Source organism: Crocodylus porosus, unplaced genomic scaffold, assembly GCF_001723895.1.
Source record: "Crocodylus porosus isolate Cpor-Errol unplaced genomic scaffold, CroPor_comp1, whole genome shotgun sequence".
NCBI classification, from domain to species: Eukaryota; Metazoa; Chordata; order Crocodylia; family Crocodylidae; genus Crocodylus; species Crocodylus porosus.
Genome location: NW_017728943.1, coordinates 128570889 through 128578533, shown reverse-complemented (window position 1 = coordinate 128578533; position 7645 = coordinate 128570889). Strand labels below are relative to the sequence as shown.

The window sequence follows — 7645 nt, the reverse complement described above, 5'->3', positions numbered from 1 at the left end:
TTTGGCCTCCCTTACCAAATCCCTACAAGCTCGGGTCAGGGAGGTGTACTCCTCCTTTGTCCCTGTCCCCTGCTTCGACCGCCAGTACACTTTTTTCTTTGCCCTCAGGCCAGCCTGGATATCCAGCCATGAAGGTTTCTTGGACCCTTTTCCCGCCTTCCTGCGCAGTAGAATTGTATCCTGCTGCGCCCCAAGGATAGCCTCCTGTAGGAAGGAGCACCTTTCCTGGACCCCCATACTAGCTACCCCCTGGGCTCCGAGTGCCTCCCTGGACTACTGCCCTGAGCACATCAAAGTTGGCTTTCCGAAAGTCAAGCATTTGCGCTGTGCTAGTTACCCTCCCCACCTTCCTCTGAGTAGCAAACTGGATCATTTAGGATTTCCTTCTTTACTTTGTCATAGTCTAAGATTTCTCCCCATGCCCTGGCTTGGTAGGCAGCTTGTACCCACCCTATCAAGACTACACACAACTGCCCAGCCCAGCGGCTCTGATCTAGCTCTGAGGCTAGCACTGCTCACTCAAAGCTCTCCAGAAATGCTTCTGGATTATTCTGGGGCATCATCTTGGAGACTTTCAGCTCTACTTGGTTCCTCTGAGCCCAGGCCTGTTGTTGCTGCTGCTGCTGGAGCTAGCCTACCAAATGTCAAGTTTTGGAGTGGTTCAGGGTTTTCCATCATGCCCCCTGAGAAATCCATGTTGTTGGATCAGTAAGGCTGTCATCAAGTTCCCAGCCAATGCACCAGTTTTTCAGAGCTTGGCCAAGTTAAAGTTACATGTACACGCACCTGGAACCTTCCCGACCCTGATCTTCAGTCACGCGATCATTTGCCTGGTTTTCTGTAGTGGTAGTCTCAACTTTTTCTTGCCACATCTTTATGTTTTAGGAAGGTAACAATTGGAAGGTGGTAATTCTCACCGCCACTAGACAACAATCGCTCAAAGTAGGTTTCTTCCGGGGCTCTGACCTCTGCTACACCCTGGCATAGCACCACCCAGATAGTACGCCGCCATTTTGTTTTTTGATCTTAACTGGAGTCTCTTCTTTTCTTTCACACGCTTGTGTGTGTCTAGATAACCGCCTCAACAGCACACACTGCTGGACTTCTTCAGTCTCAGGTAAGTCCCACGGTTGGTCAGGGAAGGTCCTTTTGAATATTCCCTCTCCCTGATGGTTAAGCCCTCTAATAATAACAACAGAACAAAATAATCTAAGCTAACAAAAAGAACAGAAGCCTGTCTTGGCTGATAACCCAGGTCCAGGGGATATTGATCTATCTGGGGATATTTCCACTTTAAATAGCTCAGGTTGGGGTTCTGCCCACCTAATGCAATCCCCTGCCAGCCTGTAGAGACATGGGCACGGCAGGCAACAGCCACAGATAAAAAGGTGAAAGTAAAAAAAAAAAAAGTCAGTACGCTAACAATCGGGGCTCAGATGCTTTACTTCCAGCTGGCCCTTTTTGTGCCATCACTCCCTTGTTGCAAACGTTGTTCCACCCTGTGGCTTCTCTCTGACCAGTGTCTTCTGGCCTAATTAAGCTCTCCCGAGCTTAATTACCAGCTGCCTGCTGGCTCATTGCTGCTGGGGACATTCTGCCCTGCTTCTTGGGGCTCAGGATGCTTAACCCTACTCCCCGGCTCACCACACTCCCTGCACGCTCCTCTTCTGGCTTCCTGAGGCTGCTCTAGTCCCATGGAGCAGCTGCTGCAGAACCGTGGCTCTCAGTGCACTCGTCTTTCCTTCACCAGCTCCTTGGTAAGTAGTTGCAGCTGTCAGTAAGTAGTTCTCTTTCCTCTTCTTTACAGTGTATAAACCATGAGCAAAAGTGGTTGGCAATAGTTTATGAACCAGAAAGGACACAGCTTAATTTTCATATCTGAGTTTGCTTTTCTAGCTGCAGCAAGAAAAAATGTCTCTTTTTACTTGTAAGTTGAGTAAATTTGATGTGGAAATTATCAAAATACAATAACATAAAACCCCCTGCTATCACTGCCATTGAATTACTCTTCTAAATGGAAACACTCTAAAAAGCTAGTGTTGCTTAAAATGTTTTAGTATTGAAGCTGACCTGAAAAAAATAGATAATCTTTATTTTTATGTGGTGTTGGGACCCAGAGGCTTCAGGGTTGAGTTTGACTGCTGTGCTCAGCTCAAGATGCATGCTTAGCTTGAATTGTGGTCAAGACCTGTACCCAGTGAAAGGAGCAGATGGAAAACTAGTGTCCCCAACTTAAAACGAATCAGGAAGTTGACTAATTAAATTGAACAAGAGGAACAGTCAGAGCAAAAGAGGAACAAGAGGAACGGTCACAGCAAAACCTACGCCCACCTAAGAATGAAAAGATAATCACAGAATAGAAAATTTTAGTTAAAAGTAACTGTATTTGGCAAACAATAGCAAGATTATTAATATGCAATAGGAGGAAGGCTTAAGTTAATTTTATGTACTAAGAAATGCAAACTGTATGGTATATAAACAGAGGTGAGAGAGTGTACCCTTTGGAACACTCCTGAAGAAAGCCTGAAGTGATCCTGTCATTGATCCAAGATCCTGTCCTCAGATGTGGGAGCCAGGAGCCCCAGACAAGACTTCACTGCCTGATCAAGAAGTGAAGTTGCATTTGCAACATTTCGGGGTGGTGAGCATCTGCTTTGACTAGTTACAAACCTAAAATGTTTAAACTACTACTGCTACTTCAATTTTAATTGGAAGTATAAATTTGCCTTTAGTTTAGGACGGGGTGGGCAATTATTTCAGGCAGAGGGCCACTTACTGAGTTTTGGCAAGCCATTGAGGGCAGTGTGACAGGCAGCCAGGGGCAGATAAATATTGATTTTCTAAATTTTTAGGGGTCCCTCAGGCTGGATAGAAAGACCTGGCAGGCTGCATTCGGCCCACAGGCTGCGTTTTGCCCATCCCTGTCTAGTACAACTGTGTCTGAGTCTCCTTGCCTGGTATAAATCTCATTATAGCGTCACAGGGAGGCAACCGTGGGGTATATTTAAATCAATTGTTTTGCCTGATAAAAAAGTACAGACTTCATGATATAACACCTAATGTTTTAAAGTTTCCTTTGATGCCAGAGAGGACAAACTTCAGCTGCTGAGATTTACATTAACCAAGTAACGCAACTTCTATGAAAAGGGATTCCAACATGAAAAACTAGTCAGAATAAAATTAGCAAATATTAGACCATAGTTTCTAAGTTTCTTATTCATTTGGAGGCCAGACCTTCTTATGAATTAAATTTCCATAACACTGTTTCCAGTTTTTTACTACAGTTGAGGATCCAGTCCATAATATACATTATTCTCCAACTGATGAATTATGATTGATAAATGATCATTTAATGATTAATTATTATGATTATCCAGTTGATTAATAATTATAATTAATTTTGAAACATATTATCTAGTTTTAATTGCCAGAAATCTTCTGAAGAAAACTGACAAGGAATCTAACCAGTAAAAGATAAGGAATAAACCCTGCTACACTATTTTTCTGCAATCTGGCTGTCTGTTAGCCATTCCTGGTAAGTCTCTCATCTATTGTACAGCCCTGCAGACTGTTTTAAGTTTCAGCTAAAAACTGTAACTCAGGTGTGGAAATGACTGAACAACAGTGGAGGCACTGTCAATATGCTCAAAAAGGCTAGATTTTGTTTCATTATTCTGAATAAGAGATGCATGTTTGTTTAACTGTAGTGACTATAAGACTAATGAGACAATATAGTTTAACTACTATTTTTGCCTAATTTTGTGTTTTTTAAAACCCTTATATATAATCTAGCAAGTTTAGTGCACATTCATACAGAATCATAGAGAAGTAGGGCTGGAAGCAACCTCCATAGATCATCTAATCCAAGCCTGGCTTGTCTAATTCCCACTGTTACAATAATTATTTGTTTTGCTTTCATCTTAAACTGAATAATGTAATGCTACCCCCCTAGCATATTGGTAAAGCTTTTAGTTTCTATTTAACTGGAGAAAAATGTGTGTTGTGTTTATATGTGATGTGGCATACCATATGCATTCCCCTTTTCAAAATCCTAGATTCTTCCATGGCTGTACTGCTGCTACAGATGCTTCCTAATCTGGCTTCACGGGGTATGTGGGGCAGTTCCACCTGGTTGCAGCAGAAGCAGCAGAGCCTATACTGTAGTACCCTGAATAGGTCTCACGGCACCCTGGTATCCCCACTGAGAACCATGGTTCTGGATTACCAGTTGTACTGGCTTACAGCTGTGACAAGTGTACTGATATCTGCACATAGCATTTAGAAGTATCCCACACCTCAAAGAATCCAGAACTGACAACAGAGCATCTTTCTTGTTAGCCGAGGTGAGTCCTCAAACTGCCAGATTCCAGTTGGCCATGAACTCACCATACACAGGAATACATTAGTCACCGGGGGGGGGGGGGGGCAGTGCTTTAATTAGAGTGGCTCTGACAGCTGGTGTAATTAAAGCCCTGCAGTGTCTCGTGTATCAGCATTTCTGCACTTCAGAATGGCGGTGGGGGATTGAACTAAAGCTCATTCGATGAACTTTAGATAAAGTGCCCTTGCCACCATTTTGAAGCATGAGGACACTGATACATGAGATGCAGGAGGCTGCTGGATCATGGTAATTACTCGAGTCTGCTCTGACGTGCTGTAATTTCAGCATGTTGGAGCATCCTCCGCACTTAAGTATAGGTACCCATGATGGCCCAAATTGTGCTGGGATGGTTATCCTTATCCTTATCCTTATCCTTATCCTTATCCTACTGGACATGCTCAGAAGTGATTCGGTACTGCCCCAAAAGTACTTAATTCCATTTATGTTCCACTGCGACTTAACTTTGTCTTGCACGCAAAGAAATGTTTTGGAAGCTTTCAGAACTGCAGATGGTCAAAATCTGACTATACAACTTGACCCTGAACTGAGCTATATGACAAATTTCATGCACCTTTTGCCCAGTAATCAAGACCCAGGGTATTGGAAACACAAAGACTGATGTCCACCACCCTCTGAAGGACTTGAATCATGAGCTTTCATATCACTGAAGTGTAATCACTAGACTATAGGCATGTTCCTATTGAAAGCAGGCCATTGGGCAGTCATGAGGGAGGCAGGTTACAGAAAGAAGGAGAACATCCTTACTCTGTGAGGGAGGTGGACGCTGTCATAGCAGGGGTGGAGGTAGTGAGCTTTTGCTTCCAATATTATTTGTGCATTTTGTATTACAAAGTCATAGAAAACACTGCATAAGCCACACTGGGGACAAACCAGACAGCATTGAGCAGAAAGCCATGGCCACTTTCTTTCAAACACACAACCATAGCAGGTGGTGCCCAACTCTTAAGAAATAGTCCTAGCAGACAGAGCCTAAGCTGTGAGAGATGCGATTTTGAGTCCCTTCTCAATCTGGAGGGCTTCAGACATATCTCACAAAAGTGTCTGCACCATCTGACTGGAGCTATTTTTCACTTTTCTTGTTGAAACTGTGCCATTATGTTGACAGGGATGTCAGATTCATTGGGCTGGATAAAGATCAAGCAAGAGTTAGCATGACTCTAGCACAGCGAGGAGGAAAGTTCCATCGTTCTGGTCCCTGATCCCAACACTTGATAAGGTATTTTATCATATGACTCTAACATGCAATACATAAGCACTCCTGGAGCATGGACTAGAATTTAATGTCTCCATCACTGAGCTGAAGAATTATATTTACTCTTGCTTACTCTGTACCTATGGATTTTGGACTGTGGCTCCACAGTGATACAGTTTCAAGAGAAGGGACAGAAAGAATTCTTGTCACAGCACTGCCAATAGGCTGATAGTACACTGTCCTGGGAGATGGGAGATGTGGATTTAGACCCTGTCAGGCTAAGAAAAGCCTATAACCCAGGTCTCTTACTTCCTGGATGAATGTTCTAACCACTAAACTATTATATAAAAGGTGAGCCCCCCTACCACTAGCTAAGCTTTAAAAGAGAGAGGCAGTCATGTGTTTTTAATAAGAACAGCTTAGGCACCTAGTTTCGTTTAGCCTATGAATTCCAGTCTCTCATGGGCACATAATTTACGGCTCCAGAGAAATACATAAGCCTCAAGAGAGGTGGAATTTCAGACCCACCCTTTGATTCAGCATATCCTATTAGCTGGCTTAGGTGTCCAGCTAATAGGACACCTATTTTACAACAATAGGCTCCCTGTTGATACTGTCCCAGGGACAGAAGTAATGGAGGATACTTACTGGCAGCATGAGACGCAGCACAAAAGGGGTGGAATGAAGAGCCCACGTGGCTCGTCAGCTGCCTCTTTATTCAGTTATGGCTGGCTGATGACGTCAGCTTCAGACGCTGGCCGGCAAAAATAAAAATGGCAGCTGATGCTGCGGAGCAGGCGGGCAGCATGGGAGAGAAGCTGCAGCCACCACAGGGAGCGAAAGGGATCCTTCCCATGGTACCCTTGGAGCCTGGCAAGCAGGGGTGGACGGTGGCAGGGCAAGGCAGAGCACCCCGACTGGAGCCCGCACAGGACGGTGAGGGAGTGACAAGCATGCCAGCCAGAGGCAGAGCTGGAGCTGCACCCAGAGGCAGAGCTTACCCCAGGTGGGAGTGCCAGGACAACAGGGGTGAGGAGGAAGCCACACCAGGGGGAGAAGACCCCAGGAGAGCCCTGAGGGGTTTACAGTTGTGGCGGGTATCGCCACCATTCCCAGCCGGGTTGATGGGCACACCGGAGTGAATACTGGAGGCGATGGGTCAGGAGTAAAGCAACCCCCCCGCTAGAGTCTGGGGCAAGATAGTAAGGGGGCAGGGGGCCACCACGTCCGGAAGTGGCTTATTATTTTGTGTTTTGTTACTAGGTTTATTTAGCTACCCTGTAAGAAGGGGCATAGGGGAAGAGTGTGGGTATCCCCGAGGGACGGGGCTGAGGAGAAACCTCGGAAGATTTACCTTTTTTTGTGTTTCCCCGAATGAAGGGGCAGAGGCAAGGAGGGCTGAGGGGTAGGCCCACATGGGTGTACGTGGCTATAGGCCATGGGCATCTAGATGCCAAGTCGGGAGGCGTTATCCCAACAGAGGGGACGAGGCCAACAGTTGGACAACGCACCGAAGGAGGCGTGAGGCCGGGGTGTAGGGGTGGTGGAGCCCCGTGAATGACCGCTGGGTGAACCACAGGCCACTGAGTATACTCAACGACCAATCCCGCCTACTGAGAAACAACAAGTCGTGGCAGGTGAGAACAGGGGAGGCGACTCAAGGGGGAGACATTTACTTGGTCTGCGACATGAGTCTGTAAGGCGCTTGACGTCTACCACCAGAGCAAAGGCTGCCCAAAAGCGGCTATTCAAGGCCCGGCAGCCACAGATACATATTTAAAACACTTTTTTACAGTAGGATACCTATTTACAACACACACTGTGTGCTGTAGCTCTCACTCTTAGGTGCCTAATTCAGCGTAGGTGTTGAATTGGGTCTTAAGTACTTAAATTGGGATTGTGAATTCCAGTTCCTCAGCTGGACATAGAGAAATTAGGAGTGGTGGTGCTCAGCATTGGCATAGATATCATAGATTTCATAGACATTAGGGCTGGAAGGGACCTCGGGAGATCATCGAGTCCAGCCCCCTGCCCAAAGGGCAGGAAGTCAG

At 45.6% G+C, this 7645-nt stretch overlaps 1 protein-coding gene across 2 annotated transcripts in view; it reads left to right on the top strand.

The window, feature by feature from the left end:
- The first annotated feature begins 1094 nt into the window (after positions 1 to 1094).
- The window catches only part of ABRACL (ABRA C-terminal like), a 27926-nt gene continuing 21375 nt past the window's right edge, over positions 1095 to 7645 (top strand). Inside the window, exon 1 of one of the 2 annotated variants that reach the window (XM_019550173.1) lies at positions 1095 to 1117. The gene's annotated coding sequence lies outside the window, so the exon portion shown is untranslated. Of the gene's footprint in view, positions 1118 to 2578; positions 2642 to 7645 lie in introns of those variants that run through there. The other variant, XM_019550167.1, reaches the window with a different exon arrangement.